Source organism: Pan troglodytes, chromosome 13 (genome assembly GCF_028858775.2).
Source record: "Pan troglodytes isolate AG18354 chromosome 13, NHGRI_mPanTro3-v2.0_pri, whole genome shotgun sequence".
NCBI classification, from domain to species: domain Eukaryota; kingdom Metazoa; phylum Chordata; class Mammalia; order Primates; family Hominidae; genus Pan; species Pan troglodytes.
Window position 1 is genome coordinate 103,261,619 of NC_072411.2, and position 17,821 is coordinate 103,279,439.

The 17,821-nt window shown below is 41.7% G+C and overlaps 1 protein-coding gene across 16 annotated transcripts in view; it reads left to right on the top strand.

Moving 5' to 3' along the window:
• The first annotated feature begins 3,975 nt into the window (after nt 1-3,975).
• The window catches only part of CASP8 (caspase 8), a 55,016-nt gene continuing 41,170 nt past the window's right edge, over nt 3,976-17,821 (top strand). For 4 of the 16 annotated variants that reach the window (XR_010150205.1, XM_063791545.1, XM_009443990.5 and 1 more), the window contains exons 1-2: nt 3,989-4,148; nt 4,542-4,638. The gene's annotated coding sequence lies outside the window, so the exon portion shown is untranslated. Of the gene's footprint in view, nt 4,149-4,541; nt 4,639-17,821 lie in introns of all 16 variants that reach the window. The other 12 variants (XM_063791536.1, XM_063791538.1, XM_063791543.1 and 9 more) reach the window with 7 other exon arrangements.

Sequence of the window (17,821 nt, forward strand, 5' to 3'; positions counted from 1 at the left end):
TATAAGCATATGTGTATTTGTGTCCTTCCCTCATTTTCCCCCCACAAACACTAACAGACTGTTTTGCACCTTGGTTAGCTCATTTAACATATCTTGGAGCCAGGTGCGGTGGCTCATGCCTGTAATCCCAGCACTTTGGGAGGCCGAGGTGGGCGGATCACCTGAGGTCGGGAGTTCGAGACCAGCCTGACCAACGTGGAGAAACCCCGTCTCTACTAAAAATACAAAATTAGCCAGGCGTGGTGGCACATGCCTGTAATCTCAGCTACTAGGGAGGCTGAGGCAGGAGAATCGCTTGAATCTGGGAGGCGGAGGTTGCGGTGAGCCGAGATCGTGCCATTGCACTCCAGCCTGGGCAACAGAACATATAGATCTGCTTGATCCTTTTCATGACTGCTACAGCTCCATTGAATGTATGGATCATCAGTGCTCCAACTAGCACCTTAGTGATGGGCATTTAGGGATCACAAACTTCATAAGGGCAGAAACAATATCTTACCCATCCTCTGTTTCTGATATGGTTTGGATGTGTGTCCCTGCCCAAATCACACGTCAAGGTAATCCCCCATGTCAGAGGTGGGGCCTGGTGGAGGTTATTGGATCATGGGGATGGATCCTTCATGAATGGGTTAGCACCATCCCTTTGGTGCTGTTCTTGTGATAGAGCTCTCATGAGATCTGGTTGTTTAAATGTGTGTGGCACCTCCCCACTCTCTTGGTCAAGTTCCTGCCATGTAAGATGCTGGCCCTTGCTTTGCCTTCTGCCATGAATAAAAGCTCTCTGAGGCTTCCCCAGAAGCAGATGCCACTATGCTTCCTGTACAGCCTATGGAACTGTGAGCCAATTAAACCTCTTTTCCTTATGAATTATCCAGTCTTAGGTATTTCTTTGTAACAGTGTGAGGATGAGCTAATACAGTTTCCTACACTGTAACCTAAGGCAATGCTTTGCACAAAGGGATGAACCGGATTGCTTAGTAATTAAAACACAAATACAAACCACAAGCATATCCATTCATGAATTGGGGGACAGCTTTTATTTGATTCTGAGTTCTGATACCTGCTGCTTTGCTTTGTTAAAAATGTGCTAGTTCTCATTCAGCTTCCTATCAGTCATACCACCAACCAACATGTATAACATGTACAATCTGCCAGGTCAGGAGGAAACTTATGGATACAAGAAATGTCCCTCCCTTCTAGGAAATGATAATCTGCTTTGGGAGAGAAGGCAGGTACTTTTTGGCAAAAGTGACATAATAAAATAATCAAAAAAAGATGGATTTTTTTTCTTTTTTGAGATGGAGTCTCGCTCTGTCACCCAGGCTGGAGTGCAGTGGCGCGATCTCGGCTCACTGCAACATCTGCCTCCCAGGTTCAAGCGATTCTCCTGTCTCAGGCTCCCGAGTAGCTGGGACTACAGGCACCCACCACCACGCCCGGCTAATATTTTGTATTAGTAGAGACGGGGTTTCACTGTGTTAGCCAGGATGGTCTCGATCTCCTGACCTTGTGATCCGCCTGCTTCGGCCTCCCAAAGTGCTGGGATTACAAACGTGAGCCACTGCACCAGGCGAAAAGATGGATTTTTTAAAAAAGGTGTTAGGATAATCAGGTCCCCACCTGCAAGAAAGTAAAGTTAGAAGCCCACCTCAGACCATGCATACCAGCACAAAAATGCCAAATGGCTTAAAGATATAAATGTTAAAACAAGTCTAGAAAGGTATTAAAAGAAAATATAGAAAATACAGCACCAGCAAAAATTTCCCTACACAAGATGTAAAAGCCAGAAGTCATAAAGGAAAAGGTTGATAAATTAGAATAGATAAAAATGTAAAACTTCTGTATAGTATAAGACACAAAGAATGAATTTAAAGACATACAATGAAGGTTAGGAAGATGAAGATGTTTTGGCGATGAGTGGTGGTTACACATCAGTATTAATGTACTTAATGTTACTGAACTGTACACTTAAAATGATGAAAATGGTAACTTTTATGTTATGTGTACTTCATCACATAAAAAAAGACATGAAATGAATCGGGGAAAATATTTGCTACATAACTAAGAATGAAGGCCCTTAATAAAATCTGTAAAACTATACACACTTTTAGGAATGAATCAACAAATAATTTCTATGAATTAGAAAAAAGTGACAATCCAACTAAAAAATGAATAAGGGATATAAGCAATGTGTTTCACAGAAAAAATAAAAATTGACAATGAAGTTATGAAAAAATGTTCAATCTCCTTAGAAATTGCACAAAACAAACTTAAACAATGAGACATTACCCCTAAGATTAGTAAATGTTAAAGAAAAATAATAATTGGTGAGGGTGTGGGGAAGTGGGCACTTAAACCTACGTTTGGAAATATAAATTGGTGCAACCTTATAGGGAGAGCAATTTCACAACATTTTTCAAAGACTTAAATGCACAACCCTATGGCAGAGCAATTTATTCCTCTTCCAGGATTTTTTTTCCTTCAAAAACAGTGATGTGGATGAAAAACACATGTTCACTACTGCACAGGGTATAACAGCTGAAAACTGGAAACGATAATACTCACATTCCCTTCAATAGGGGAATGGTTAAATAAATTTTACAAGCTATCTGATAGATACTAGGCATGAGCTAAAAGTTAGGGTCCACTTAGAGATGGAAAGCACACCAGTAATTTGAAAGGGAAAATGTAATATGAAGAATTATTAACTAGTAAAAGAAGGCTAACTGCTAAAGGTACAAGAGCACTCAAGCTGTCTGCAGTCAGCAAGCCCCGGCTGGTGAGCAGAAAGCTGCCCGCTGGGAGGCTGCCAAAGTTCCCTGAAGGTGAGCACCACTGGTTCTACAAGCTGCTGGCAGTCATGGCGTTAAGAGCAGGAAGAGAAGCACCAGAACCCGGAAGAGAAATCCAGTCCTCTGCTAGGCCTTGCACCGTCCCTCTGGCGCCCTCTACTGACAAAGCCAGTAAAATTGTGCCGCTGGCAAAGGAGATCTTTTTATGGGATGTAGCTTGGTGTCACCAAACAGAACAGAGTGGAATTGGAGCTCAGATGCAACACAATGATTGATACTGGCACAGTATACTTACCCTGCTTTTGTAAACAAAATGGTATATGTGATGTCTCTCTTTCTCTCTCTGTATATAAAACAATATTTGTTTCTACTTATTATGTATTTATGTCTTTACTCTGCATGCCAGGAGCTAAGTATTTTGCATGTATTAACTCATTTTGTTCTCATAATAACCTTCACATGCAGGAATCATTATAGCTACTTTATGAATGAGCCGAGGAAGGCACTGAGACGTTAAGTAACTTGCCCAAGGTCACGCAGCTAGTAAGTGGCAGAGCAAGAATTACTATGGCTTTATAAGCCTAGAAAAAAGTCTGAAAGAATCAAAATGTTAACAGCGGGGACCTCAAGGAAGCATTGAAGAGGCCATGGGAGAAGTTTTCACTTTGTAAAAAAATCAGTCCTTCAAATAAATAAATACAGTGAGGCTTCCCCAGAAGCGGATGTCACTATGCTTCCTGTGCAGCCTGTGGAACTGTGAGCCAGTTAAACCTCTTTTCTTTATAAATTATCCAGTCTTAGGTATTTCTTTATAACAGTGCTAGGATGAGCTGATACAGTTTCCTACACTGTAACCTAAGGCAATGCTTTGCACAAAGGGATGAGCCAGATTGCTTAGTAATTAAAATGCAAATACAAACCACAAGCATATCCATTCATGAATTGGGGGGCTGCTTTGTGTGCATAGATAAGGTATATTTTTTAAAAAAATTATTTTTCCAAGAAGAAAATAAACCAGTTAATAAACGACAACTCACAGTGCCAGGAAGTGAGAAACAAGTGTGTGATAAACGGTGGAGAATGGGAGCACTCTCCGCAGTGGGCGGGAGGAGACGGGGAGGGCGTTCCCTGGGGAGTGGCAGTGGTTGGAGCAAAGGTTTGGAGGAGGTAAGTCATGTGCTCTGAGTTTTTGGTTTCTGTTTCACCTTGTGTCTGAGCTGGTCTGAAGGCTGGTTGTTCAGACTGAGCTTCCTGCCTGCCTGTACCCCGCCAACAGCTTCAGAAGAAGGTGACTGGTGGCTGCCTGAGGAATACCAGTGGGCAAGAGAATTAGCATTTCTGGAGCATCTGCTGTCTGTGAGATTAAGCACTATGTATATTGCTTTATTCACTCCCCACAGCAACCTTACCAAGCAGTTCTTTTCCACGTGAAAAGATGGAGGCTGGGTGGAGCAAAAGGAGGTGTTTAGAGTCCTCAGCAAGTGAGAGGCAGAGCTGGGATTTGAATCCAGATCTGCCTGATACTGAAGTCTGGGCCGGTTCCACCTCTCCAGACTGCTTTCCAGGGAGTAGAAGACAGATATTTTACCTTAGCTGGCTGCTTCTAGAAGTCTGACCCTGCTGACTCAAAACGACTTTAGTTCCTTGCCCAGAGGCTGTGGGCTGCGGGTCAAGACATCAGTAGAAGGAGGGCCCAGCCAGAGAGGCTGACATGGGCTTCTACTCACCGTCATTTCTCCTTCCTTCCAGGAGCAGCCCCTGGGTGCGTCCACTTTCTGGGCACGTGAGGTTGGGCCTTGGCCGCCTGAGCCCTTGAGTTGGTCACTTGAACCTTGGGAATATTGAGGTAAGCCTGGAATTTCCAGAGGAGATTTGGGGGAAAGAGAAGTGGTGAACGCTATTACTGTTCCCTATCTAGACACCAGTGGGCCGAGTGGAGCAGATGCCAGTTGGGACCTTCCTGCCCTCTCTTTGGTTATTAATCCATTATTGTTCCCTGTACACTGGTATGAGTGGATGGGGGAAGTATTTAGCCAAGTTTTTGAGACCTGTACTCTGAGCTAAAATGCATTGTCTTCCTATAGTGCGGGACCCCACAACTGTGGAGGAGCCGCAGGGGATACTGGGTAGTACGCAGACATTATGCACTAAACGACAATGGCTCACATAGTGAAAAGTTATTCTTTTTTATTTTTTTTTGAGAGGGAGTCTTGCTCTGTCGCCTAGCCTGGAGTGCAGTGGCGCGATCTCAGCTCACTGCAATCTCCGCCTCCCGGGTTCAGGTGATTCTCGTGTCTCAGCCTCCTGAGTAGCTGGGATTACAGGCACCTGCTTCCATGCCTGGCTAATTTTTTTTTTTTTTTTTTTTTTTTTTTTTTGTATTTTTAGTAGAGATGGGGGGGGTCTCACCATGTTGGCCAGGCTGGTCTCAAACTTCTGGCCCCAAGTGATCTACCCACCTTGGCCTCCCAAAGTGCTGGGATTACAGGCGTGAGCCACTGCACCCGGCTGATTTCACATTTTTAGATAATATGACCACATTATAAAAATTTTTGTATTTTTATATAATGTGACCACTAGATGAAAGCAATATACTTAGGATTTTATTTCTTGGTTAAGTTCCTACTTATTATGAATTTACTCTGCATGCCAGGAGTTCTAAGAATTTGCATGTATTAACTCTTTTGATTCTCATAATAACCTTCACATGCAGGAGTCACTATTACAGTGACTGTATGAATGAGGAAAGAAAGGCACTAACATAATTGATTTTATGTTACTTAGGTCAAGATTTTATGTTATTTAGGTCAAGGTTAATTGTGTTGTTCAAATCTTGTATAACTCTACCGCTTGTCTGTCTTTCTTACCCATTATCGAGAAGGGAACATAAAAATCTTACACTATGACTGTAGATTGTCAATTTCTCATTTTAAATTAGGATCATTTTTCCTTTATGTCTGCCTTATGTGATATTAGTATAATGATATCAGTTGGTACATCTTTTTCCATCCTTATACTTTCAGTGTTTCGGTGTTCTTATACTTGAAATGTGTCTGCCGTAAGTGGTGTATTGTTCAAGTTTTTCTTTTATTATAGAAAAATGTATTCTGGAAGGTACTTTTCTTAAAATTACAGTATTTAGTCCATTTTCATTTAATGTAATTGTCAATATAATTGGGCTAAAATCTACTATATTTCCAGTTGTTTTTTATTTGTGACGTCAATTCAGTTTTCTCTACTTTCTTGATTTCTTTTAGACTAATTAAGTGATTTTAGAAAGTTCACCTTACTCCTTTATTAGCTTGTTAATTATGCATGCTTTTAGTATTCTCTTAGTAATTGCACTTGAGTTGTACTACCTAATAGTGCAGCCACATGTTGTTTAAAACAGCTTTACTGAGATATGATTGATATACAACAAATGGCATATAAAGTATATAATTTGATAAATTTTGACATATGTATGACATATATGACAGTCATATAGACACACTCATATATATATTCATGTGCCATTTCAGTCAATGACTGACCACATATATGATGGTGGTCTCATAAGATTATAATACTGTATTTTTACTGTACCATTTCTATGTTTAGACATATTTAGATATGCAAATACTTACTATTGTGTTACAATTGCCTACAATATTCAATACAGTAACATGCTTTGTAGGTCTGCATCTTAGGAGTAATAGTCTAGACCATATAGCCTAGGTGTGTAGTAGGCTATACCATCTAGGTTTTGCATAAGTACATTCTATGATGTTGGCATAATGACGAAATCACTGACGATGCTTTTCTCGGAACTTATGCTTGTCATTAAGTGAAGTATGGCTGTATATATTATGGGTGGAACTATCACTGCAGTCAGGATAATGAACATATATATTACCTCCAAAATATTTCGTATGCCCTCTTGAATCCTGTCCTCCGGCCCCTCCCCACCCCTGCTCCTTTTAGGCATTTAGTTCTGTAAATTTTCTCCTAGCCTTGCTTTAGTGGCATCCCATGCATTTTGATATTTTGTTTTGATTTTATTTTAATTCAATACTACATAATTTCCTTTTGATTTCTTTTTTGACCCATGGATTATTTAGAGTTGTGTTATTTCATTTCCAAATATTTGGGGATTTTCCAGACATGTTTCTGTTGTCCAGGCCAATAACAAATTCCTGACACCATGAAGTCAAAGATCTAACTCCCCAGGGGGAGGGTTATGCCCAAGAACCATCGGTATTTTGTGTTAGTGGTCATTGCCAGAGTGAATTCCACAGTGTTTGTGATAAACCCTAATAATTCCACCAGAGGGCAGCAAGCCAACATGAAAATTCTATTAAAAAGTCTTTTTTTAGAGACAAGAGTTTGGCTCTGTCGCCCAGGCTGGAGTACAGTGGTGTGACCTCGGCTTACTGAACCCTTGCCCCACCGCAGACTCAACCTCCCAGGCTCAAGCGATTCTCCCACTTCAGCTCCCCATCTGCGAGTAGCTGGACTATAGGTGCGCACCACCGCACCTAGTTAATTTTTGCATTTTTTGTAGAGATGGAGTTTCATCATGTTTCCCAGGCTTGTCTTGACCTCCTGGGCTCAAGCTATCCATCTGCCTCGGCTGCCCAAAGTGCTGAGATGACAGGCGTGAGCCACTGTGCCTGGCCAGACAGAAGTTTTCAAGTAAAGAATAAATTTAGCTGAAGAGCAGTGTCAAATTATTTCTATCCCCACCCTCCTGAATTAAATCTTCATAGTCTCTGATTCTTTGTCATATTCTTAACTATTTGGATTCTTTTCAGTGCGTCTGTGTTTGTTCCTTTTCCCCAGTATGACCCCTTTCTTTTTTTTTTTTTTTTTTTTCTGAGACAGAGTCTTGCTGTGTCACCCAGGCTGGAGTGCAGTGGCGCGTTCTTGGCTCACTGCAACCTCCGCCTCCCAGGTTCAAAAGATTCTCCCACCTCAGCCTCTGAGTAGCTGGGATTACAGATGCCTGCCACCTTGCCCAGATAATTTTTGTATTTTTAGTAGAGATGGGGTTTCAACATATTGGCCAGGCTGGTCTCAAACTTTTGACCTCAAGTGATCTGCCCGCCTCGGCTTCCCAAAGTACTGGGATTACAGGCATGAACCACCTTGTCCAGACCCTTTTCTCTATCTTTATGAAAACATCTCTCCAGCAGATCTTCAGAGTAAAAAAAAAAAAAAAAGAAAAGAAAAGAAAAAAGAAAAAGAAAAGAAAACATCCAGCAAGGTCCCGGGGGAAAAATAGAAAATTAGAAGACTGGAGTGAGTCATGTTGATTTTCTGATGTAAAATTTGTATCGAAACCTTACATAAATACTGAAGAATTCACAAGTTGTAAATGTACAGCTTGGTGACTGATTTTGATATCCAGACAGTTTTTTTCCCACTTGCACACACTCCCCGCAAGAATGCATGCTGGTTTGTAAAGTCATTAATTTACTGGTGCATCAGTGGATGGCTCTGTGTCTTCTGGCTTTATCTTGGCCCAGAAAGACAGGAATTAACGTTGAGCCTAGTAGTCTTTGGCCTTTGTGCCAAAGCAGTCTGTGGGCCAGCCTTGTGTAGTGATCAAGCAGTACGTTTAGATGTCAGGCATGACACGGGTTAAAAAGCCAGCTAGGGGAAAAATGGGAAGTGGCATTTTGCAGTCTCATCAAACAATCTTGATATAAACTTAGAGAACAACCTCTTGGCAAATGGAGAGCAGCTGTAGGTTTCTGACTGAATGTGCAAGAAGAACGTGAATGAAAGAGGTATACTAGGTGGCAGCAGTCAGGGTAGACTTCCTGGAGGAAGTGGACAGTGTTGTGTGGATTCACACTTTGGAGATATCAAAGAGGAAGAGTATTCCAAGTGGGGGTAACAAATAACAAGGGAGGCAAAAAAGAAAAGTATGAGGGAACAACAGGATGTCGTCAGGAAACTAAGGCTGAGCTGAAATCCAGATGACCCAGAGAAGCCTTGAGAAGGCTTGTGGCATCTTGTGGGGCAAGTGGGGAACTTGCTCTGTTTGAGAGAATATGCCTGGAATATATGGGATATCATTTAAATTTTCTAAAGGTTATCTACAAGATAATTTCAGAGAATATCCGCTCCCACCTCAGCGTAGGAAACAATGAAACACTGAAACATTTATTTATTTATTTTCCTTGCTTTTCTTTTTTCTTTCTTTCTTTTTTCTTGAGATGGAGTCTTACTCTGTCACTCAGGCTGGAGTGCAGTGGCGTAATCTTGGCTCACTGCAACCTCCGCCTCCTGGGTTCAAGCAATTCTCCTGCCTCAGCCTCCCGAGTAGCTGGGAGAATAGGCATGTGCCGCTATGCCCGGCTAATTTTTTGTATTTTTAGTAGAGACGGGGTTTCATCATGTTGGCCAGACTGGTCTTGAACTCCTGGCCTCAAGTAATCCGCCCGCTTTGGGCTTCAAAAGTGCTGGGATTACAGGTGTGAGCCACCGCACCCAGTCTTTTCCTTACTTTTTAAAAATACATTTGTCTTCAACTATTGGATATCTTCATCTAATTTCTAGTGTTTTTTTTGGTTGTTGTTGGCTTATTTGATTTTTACTTTTTGGTTCATAACAAACCTTTTAAGGAGTTACATAGACTCTTATCAGTTTACTTTTCTAATTTGTTTTCTCCTGAATTCTCAGTTACCTTGGATTGATTGTGCTTTGGGTTCATCTTGCTTTTTCTTAGTGGCTACTTTCAGTTTCCTTCCTCTTCAGTTTGGCAATTTTCTCCCTTTTCAAGCAAGGAGCTCCTCCCTGTTGAGGCGTCAGGGGTGGCGGGCAATCCTTACCCGGATCCTCCCACAGCTTGCTCTCTGGAAGCTCACACTGCACCGTAATTATGAAACTTTTGATATTGTCCCTGTTGGCTTCTGATGCAAGCTGGGACAGCATTTGTCTGTTGATAAGTGAAACCAAGTTCCTGAGATCTGGCTCTCTTTTGCCCTTCTATCCAATACCAGCAAGGCCCTAGTTTCAGAGCATTTTGGGGACTTACGATCCCTTCTAGTTACCTCTGCATCTGTGCCCCTTTTCCCCTCAAATTAGTTCATAGAGATTTTTGAAGCACCCATGTTACTCAAATAGGCCCATTTTTAGCATGTGGGAGGTAAGGCCTAGATGTGAATCCCTCATAAGCCAGGCAGATCAAACTGTGTGTATGCATGCAGATTTGGCCCAGGAACACTCTTCTCCTTCAGGGCCCATTGTCTGCAAGGACAGAAAAGAATTCTTAAGGCCATTCACTATCTCACATTTTCTGTTATTTTTCTGTCTTTTCCTTTTCCCCCTACCCACAGAGAAACATTAGAGTCATTGCCCTTTAGAAGAGCAGAACTATGATGCCTCCTGTCAGGGATGGAACGAGGCATTCCATGCAGATGACAACCCAAAGAGAGCAGGAGTGGCTCTATTTATATCAGACAAAATCGACTTTAAGTCAAAAACTGTCACAAGAGACATTAAAGTATATTATATAATGAAAAAAGCATCAATCCACCATGAAGATATAACAATTATAAATATATGCACTCAATATCAGAGCACCTAAATATATGAAACAAACAATGACAGAACTGAAGGGAGAAATAGCCAGCCATACAAAAATAGTAGGAGACTTCAACACTGTACTTTAAATAATGGGTAGAACATTCAGACAGAAGATTAATAAGGAAACAGGGGACTTAAACAACATTATAGACCAAATGGACCGAACAGAAATACACAGAACGTTCCACCCTACAGCAGCAGAACACACATTCTCCTCAAATGCACATGGAACTTTCTCCAAGGTAGATCACATGTTGGGTCACAAAACAAGTCTTTGCAAATTTAAGAGACTGAAATCATACCATGTATCTTTTCTGACCGTGATGGAATGAAACTAAAAATCAAAGGCAGAAGAAAAAATAGAAAGTTCACAAATATGTGGAAATTAAACAACACACTCTTGAACAACAATTAGGCCATAAAAATAAAAAAGAAATTAGGAAATATCTTGAGATAAATGAAAAGAAAAACACAACATACCCAAACTTACAGGATAAAAGCAGTACTAAGCAAAGAAGTACTAAGAGGGACTTTATTGCAATACACATCTGCAGTGAAAAAGAAGAAAGATCTCAAGTAAATAGTCTAACTTTGTGCCTCAAGGAGAGGAGAAGAAGATGAAGAAGAAGAGGAACTAAGCCTAAAATTAGTGAAGAAAATAACAAAGATTAGAGTAGGAACTAAGAAAATACAGAATAGAAAAGCAATAGTAAAAAAATCAACAAATTTTTTGAAAAGAATAACAAAAGAATTGGTTTTTTGAAAAGATAAACAAAATCAACAAATCCTTAGTTAGGCTAAGTAAGAAAGAAAGAAGACTCAAATAAACAATATCAGAAATGAAAGAGGAGACATTACAACTGATGCCACAGAAATAAAAAGGATCATGAGGCTATAATGAAAAATTCTATTCCAACAAACTGGATAATCTAGAAGAAATGAATAAATTCATAAAACCTTCCAATCTACGATGACTGAATCATGAAGAAATACAAAGTCTGAACAGACTTATAACTAATGTGGAGGTTTAGTCAATAATCAAAAATGTTCCCCAAACGAAGAAGTCCAGGACCAGATGGCTTCACAGGTGAATTCTTCCAAACATCTCAAGAAGAATTAATGCCAGTTCTTCTTAAACTATTTTTAAAAATTGAAGAAGAGGGCACACTTCCAAATTTATTTTATGTAGCCAACATTATCCCGATACCAAAGCCAAACAAAGACACCACAAGAAAAGAAAACTGCAGATCAATATCTCTGATGAATATACATATAAAAACTCATAACAAAATACTAGCAAATCAAATTCAACAGCACATTTAAATGATTGTATATCATGACCGAGTGGGATTTATCCCTAGGATGCAAGTATGGATCAACATACAAAAATAAATCAGTGTGAAATGGCATATTAACAGGGTAAAGATATAAAGATAACATGATCATCTCAATAGATGCAGAGAAAGCATTTGACAAAATTCAATACCCTTTCATGATTAAAAAATTTTTCAACAAACTGGAAATAGAGTCTCAACATCATCAAGACCATATATAAGAAAATTTTCACTGTTGAGTATCATATTAGATGTGAGCTTTTCATATATGGGATTCATAATATGTTTCAAATATATTACAAAGCTATAGTAATTGAAACAGCATGGGAATAGCATAAAGACAAACACATAGGCCATCAGAAGAGAAGAGAGAGCTCAGAAAATAAATCCATGCATATACAGTGCCTTAGTCCATTCAGCCTGCTAAAACAAAATACCATAGACTGGTGGCTTATAAAACACAGAAATTTATTTTTCACAGTTCTGGAGGCTAGGAAATTCAAGATCAAGTAGCTAGCAGATTTGCTATCTAGTGAGGGCCTGCTTCTTGGTTCATAAATGGCCATCTTCTCCATGTGTCCTCATGGAATTAGGGTGATGGAGCACTCTGGGATTTCTTTTATAAGGCACTAGTCCCATTCATAAGTGCTCTACCTTCATGACCTAATCACCTCCCAAAGGTCCCATCTCCAAATACCAACACATAGGGGATTAGGTTTCAACATATGAATTTTAGGGGAAACAAATATTAGTCTATTGCATATACTACCTAAAGCAATCTACAAATTTGGTGTGATCTCTATTAACATCCCAATGGATTTTTTTTTACAGAAAAAAACCTCTGAAGTATAAAAAGGACCACAAATAGCTAAATCAGTTTTGAGGAAGGACAAAGCTAGAAGCACCATACTTCCTGATTTCTAAATATGTTATACTCCCATGGTCATAGCAGCACTATTTACAGTAGCCAAGATGTGCAAACAACCTAAATATCTAGGATGGGGAAAGAAAATGTGGTATTCACATAAAATGGAATATTATTCACCTTATAAAGGAGGGAAATTCTATAATATGAGACAACATGGATGAATCTTGAAGACATTATGCTAAGTGAAATAAGCCAGTCACCAAAAGACAAATACTGTATGATTCTACTTACATGTGGTATCTAAAGTAGTCAAATTTATAGAATCGAAGAGTGGAATGGTGGTTGCCAGGGGCTGGGGAAGGGGGAAATGAGGAGTTGCCTGTCAACAAGCATAAAGTTTTAGTTAAGCAAGATGAGTAAGTTCTAGAGATCTGCTGTATAACATTTTACCTATAGTCAACAATACTGTATTGTACACTTAAACATTTGCTAAGAGGATAGATCTCACTTAAATGTTCTTACTACAATAAAATATAATTGATAAAGCAATAGAAAAGGATTCCTATACATAAAAAGGTCAATACCTAATTTCCATTTAATTAAAAGCAATGAATAGTCAATTTACACACAAGACAATTTCTGTTTTTGAGGCAGCTATAGGATATAGAAGAGATTTCCCAACTCACTTTGCAAGGTGCACATAGTCTTGAATCCACAAGCATAATGTAAATAATTTACTTTTAAGAAACTCAGACAGAAAAATCCTATAATCATCTCAAAAGATCCTGACATTTCTTTTTGATAATTTAATGCCCCTTTCTGATTTTTGTCAAATACTAGGAAGCTAATAGGTAAGGAAAAGTCCCTAACTTGATAAAAATACCTACCAGATGCCCAAATCAAAAATCATATGAATTAGGAAATTTTGGAGTGCTTCTCATTAAACTCAGGAACGTGTAATATCGTTATTAATGTATTGTTCCACCCTGTTTTGGAGGGCCTGGCCAATTTAACAAGTTAGGTGATTTGATAAGTTAGTTTAATACGCATAACAGCATGGCTGTCCCGAGGCATACAGGAGGCGATGGGCTGAGTTCTGACTGCAACTCCCTCAAGGACCTGCCACGCATGGATTATACACAAAGTCTGTTCAAGTCTGTTGAGGGAGTGAGGGGTCGGGGGGCAGCAGTCCCCTGTTTGGCCTGCCAGGTAAAGTCTTTGTAATTGCTAATGGCTGGGCCTGACAGATTACACATAGGATTTTGGCCTGGAGCCCAAATAATTCCTCAACTCCATCCTTTGATTTTTCAGAGCCCAAGCGAGAAACATAGGCTACCCCATCATGGACCTGAATGGGTTGGATTTTGAGGGTCTCTGTTAGGAGCCAGGTTATTAGTCTGCAGTTACAATAAATAGACCATGGTCAGGATCAAGATCACTCCCAGCATCGTGTACAGATTAATATGGTTGGGGTAGCTTAGGTACCAGAAAAATCCATGTTTACAGAAATGTTTGTTTGCAGCATTCAGTGGCACAGGAACAAAATATTTATTTGTGGGGATACATCCAGCATTTTGTCAAGTTCACTGGGGAACTGCCTGGGACAGGCATATCAATGAATTTAGTGACTTGGAAGTCACACAGTCTATTCTGTAGGAGAGAGAGAAGGAAGGTTAGATTCCCACTTCTCCCTCTGTACCCTGGCTCATGGGTTCATAGGCGCTCAGGTTGGGGGAATTTTCCCCAACCACTGTGACATGGGTAAGGGTAGCATCTTCCGACTATCCTCCAGGGAGGTGGGCTGTAATCTGGCCTGGATCCTCTGATGACTAAAAAAAAAATTTCTCTTCTGTACATTGATATCCATCCCTTGAAAATAACCAGGCAAAGCAACAAAGCCACTTTATGGAAAATGTTGAATTAGAAGCCTCAAGTTGATAGTGATTATTTTTTGCAGGCAAAAAAATCCATGCTCAGCACCAAAGGGATAACTGATGAAGAGGGTTACTGTCTCTCATGCTTTGTTTTTTAATAGCTAATCTAATCTCTCACCTATCTGAGTCTTTAGAAAGGAATTGAAGGGGATGGGGGGCCCTTGTAGGGTTCCCCAGAGAGACTGAGGCTGTGCAATAAAAGGAAGCAGGTAGACAGTCTGATCAAATATGCAGCGCAAATGATGACTGCCCCTTTGAGGAATGCCACACTGGGACCCCAGACTGTTCCCCTGAGATGCATAGTCCAGGCCGAGGTTCTTTTATTCCCTCTTGTCAGTCACTTAACCCTGTCCTTCAATTGTCTACTAAAACACTCAATCATCCCTGCTGCTTGGGGGCGATAGAGAGCATAGGGCGTCCATCATATATGCCCCATGCTTGGGCCCATTGATGTGTGGCTTGGGCCACAAATCTGGGGCCATTATCAGATGCATTCTATGCCTGGGAATCAACCATCTAACATCTGAATTGTGTCACTGATTGATTGACCTGACCTCACAAGGAGGTTTTTTATTTGTTTTTTTTTTTTTTTTTTTGGAGACAGAGTCTCACTCTGTCACCCAGGTTGGAGTGCAGTGGCTCAATCTCACTGCTACTTCCACCTCCCAGGTTCAAGTGATTCTTATGCCTCAGCCTCCCGAGTAGCTGGAATTACAGACACGCACCACCATGCCTGGCTAATTTTTGTATTTTTAGTACAGACAGGGTTTCACCATGTTGGCTAGCCTGGTCTCGAACTCCTAACTTCAAGTGATCCGCCCACCTCGGCCTCCCAAAGTGTTGGGATTACAGGCGTGAGCCACTGTCCCCAGCCATTGGACTTGATAACCATCCGGAGTATCATGAACAAAGCTAGAAATCTGAGTCTGGTTGCAACCTCATCATCTGCTGCTTCCACTTCCTTATCATAGACCCAGGGGACCACCAGTGTAGCCTGCCACGGCTCCAGGTTTGGAGTGAGGCGTAGGTTCCAGGCAGCTCCTGTTGACCCTGCTGCTGCAGGCCAGGTCAGCTGTCCTTGCCCAGGTGTGAATCATGGGCATGTATCTCCCTGCTGGGCTTCCGCTTTGCTGCCCTTTCCTGGCCCTTTGGCCAGAGAGAGCAGGCTTTTCTTTCTGTTGCTTTTCCTTGTTTGTTCTTTTTTTTTTTTTTTTTTGAGACGGAGTTTCGCTCTTGTTGCCCAGACTGGAGTGCAATGGTGCAATCTCGGCTCACCGCAACCTCTATCTCCCAGGTTCAAGCAATTCTCCTGCCTCAGCCTCCCGAGTAGCTGGGATTACAGGCATGTGCCACCATGCCCGGCTAATTTTGTATTTTTAGTAGAGACGGGGTTTCTCCATGTTGAGGCTGGTCTCGAACTCCCAACCTCAGGTGATCTGCCTGCCTCGGCCTCCCAAAGTGCTGGGATTACAGGCGTGAGCCACTGGGCCCAGCCATTTGTTCTTTCTAATTTAGGCCTGTTGGTGGTTCTGGATTGCAGGCCTCTTTCATTTTCAGTCTGGCATGTGTGGGAATAAAAAGACAGCCCAGGGCACAAAACAGGGTGTTGTTCCTGCCTCTGGGTCCCCAGCCAGTCTGCCTCTACTTTCCACCTCTCAGGGTTGTGTGATTGTCTGTTGATTTATTCCCAGGGTATTTAGGTGTCCTTAGAGGGGAGAAGCAGGGAAAAGTGAATCTATGCCATCGTGTCTCAGAACTGGAAGTCCACCCCCATCCCCACACACACTAGAATTGCAGAAGAAAAATAAGATGAGAACTTGAGTGAAAAAAACATATTATTATGCAATCATCAAATGTTTGGACAGAAAGTGTTCTTAGACAACCTCTAGTCTAATTTCTCACATTTGGAAATCTGGAAGTTGGACTAAGACCCGAATCGACCACCCTCACCCCCAGTTCAGCTGACTGACTCCCCAGCCTGTATTCTCGCCATTCCACACCAGGGTCTGTCCTGAGGCTTTGAAAAAATGTGAACTGCATGTCCTGCTCAGATCCCAACCCTCCCACACCACTTTGCTAAGAGTCTGTTCTGTCTGCAAAAATCCCAAAAGTTGTGTCAACTGGAACGCAAAATGTTCTTCATTTGACTTTCATTGTTTTTTGGAATTTTGGGGGGCCAGGGAGGAGCAAGAAAGGAGCTGCAATTGCCCTTGGGTAAGATTTGCTTAGAATTTTAGGAAGAAGTTGTCTGGGCACAGTGGCTTACTCCTGTAATCCCAGCACTTTGGGAGGCCGAGGTGGGTGGATCACAAGATCAGGAGTTCAAGACCAGCCTGGCCAAGATGGTGAAACCCTGTCTCTACTAAAAATACAAAAATTAGCTGGGTGCAGTGGCAGGCGCCTGTATTCTGCTAGGGAGCTGAGGCAGGAGAATTGCTTGAGCTGGCGGGGTGGAGGTTGCAGTGAACCAAGATCACACCACTGCACTCCAGCCTGGGCGGCAGAGTGAGACTGTCTGTCTCAAAAAAAAAAAAAAAAAAAAAAAGAAGAAGAATTTTAGGAAGAAATCTATCTGATTCTAGAATTATCTAGGCTGTTGAGGATGTGTGTCTGGTGGCCACTGGGACATCAGGGTGAGACTTTTCTTTTAACTGCATGTATGTGAATTAGGTTGCTTCTGGAGCCTACTGAGAGCTCACTGGGTCCCCATAGCATCCATGCTGAAGGCGCCATCCTTCTGTCTGTGACCTTGACCCTCAGCTCCACATTTCCCCAGGGGCTGCAGGATTTCTCAGAATCCTCATTAGCACAACCTATTTTTTTTTTTTTTTTCCCTGAAACAGAGCCTCACTCTGTTGCCCAATGCAGTGGTGTGATCTCGGCTCACTGCAACCTCTGCCTTCCAGGTTCAAGTGATTCTCATGCCTCAGCCTCCCAAGTAGCTGGGACTACAAGCGTGTGCCACCATTCCTGGCTAATTCTTGTATTTTTTTTTTGAGATGGAGTCTCGCTCTGTTGCCCAGGCTGGAGTGCAGTGGTGCGATCTCGGCTCACTGCAACATCCACCTCCCGGGTTCAAGGGATTCTCCTGCCTCAGCCTCCCGAGTAGCTGGGACTACAGGTGCCCGCCACCACACCTGGCTAATTTTTTGTATTTTTAGTGGAGACAGCGTTTCACTGTTTTAGCCAGGATAGTCTCGATCTCCTGACCTCGTGATCCGCCCGCCTTGGCCTCCCAAAGTGCTGGGATTACAGGCGTGAGCCACTGCGCCCGGCCAACTTTTGTATTTTTAGTAGAGATGGGGGTCTCACTATGTT